Below are 1,635 nucleotides of genomic sequence, written 5' to 3'. Positions count from 1 at the left end.
GGCGCCACGTAGCGAAAAGAAGAAACGACTGGCGCGCTGTTGTTAACTCGGCTATAATCGCGTAAGCGGTGTCTACGCCAATTAAGAAGAAGAAGAAGAAGCTGTTCTCTACGTCAAMTGAAGCAATAATTGGAGAGCATTCTTATTTTCAACATCCAATCCAGATAATAGTTTTTCATCCCAATGGATTGTTACTTCGTCAGACAAATTATTCTTGGAAGTCAGTTTTTATTGCTTCTGGCCAAGGTTTTCTCACCTGAGACGAATTCGCTGAATCGAGAATTTGTTAATCAGAAAATTATCGCTGTTCAGACCAAGCACTTATACGAGTACAACCGCATAGAGAATGTAAACTGAATCCCTTATGCTTAATTGGCATCGATCTAAAGAAATMTGGGTACTAAGTTCAGAGTTCGAAATCTGTTCCTCATCCGAATTCTCAAGACATTCCAAGCTACCTGTCAAAGAAGTATATGCAACAGCCGATTTTTTTGTCAATTCCACCTACGCATCCCGGTCGACGTGGTTCTCTCTGTTTCTACTTTGTCTTCCTCTATTTTCATACGAAAGTTTTTTAGAAGCTATTCCAAAAAATAGATCGGTCAGTCAATATGAATGGTGTTTTCGATATTATTCCCGGTTTTTAGAAAATTTAACTTAAAAAGCTGGTTAGTATTTCGCTTTGAATTCGGAGATCAACTTCCCGGGTGTGACCGTTTGAGCCATAATAGAGTTTTTCTATGCGGCTAAGTCACCACTCGCAGAGAACGTATAATATAGAGAAGGTTCAATTGCGAACAGACGTGTGAACTGTCAAGAGCTAACAAAATCTTGTTAGTGGATTTCACCACTTATGACTGAGAAGGAGAATTTTGTATAGAAATGAATGAACCGATCTGAGCATTGAATGAAAATTATGCTCAGAAATATACATTGACATTACAGATGTATGTTACTCGTTTGCTTATATATTTATATGTTTACATGCCATCACATTAATTGGTATGAATACCGTTTTGCGAATTTTTGCGAATTCATACAAAATTCATAACATAATTATTGAATTACGCTATTTTCATTGTAATATTTGTAGTTAATGTCCAACTAAAAGCTACTTTTTAAATATTTCTTATCATTGACAATATTATATAATTTTGTATGCATGTATATATACTATATATGATACATTATCGTAATATCCTAAAAACATAATATATTACAATAATAATATATGTAAATCACACCTCTTATCATTTAAAACTTTTATACGCATCTATCCGGCAGATATTTATGCAAGTACAAATCAATTTCAAATCAAGATATTATCATTTCTCAGTAATATAAAAAGCGCGCGCTTCTCTGTATTTACGTATGTGTCCCACATACATGTGCCACGAGTAACCTCGACCGCACGGTCAACCAGGTCTAGCACGAATAAACAGCAACCGTACCAAGTACGAAAATTAACAACCCTGACTTGACCAAGATAGCCAACCCACGGACGCTAACAAGACACAGTTGAAATTTGAACTTGGCAGAGTGCGGTTGTGCCTTTCGTTTTAATGTCTACAATACGTTTATTTAAGCAACGTTTACTATTAAAAGCACTTGTGGCTTACTAAAAGAAAATATAAA

The sequence above is a fragment of the Bactrocera latifrons genome, unplaced genomic scaffold (assembly GCF_001853355.1).
Source record: "Bactrocera latifrons isolate USDA-ARS-PBARC rearing strain unplaced genomic scaffold, ASM185335v1 scaffold_1171, whole genome shotgun sequence".
NCBI lineage: Eukaryota > Metazoa > Arthropoda > Insecta > Diptera > Tephritidae > Bactrocera > Bactrocera latifrons.
Note: the sequence above shows the minus strand (reverse complement) of the source record.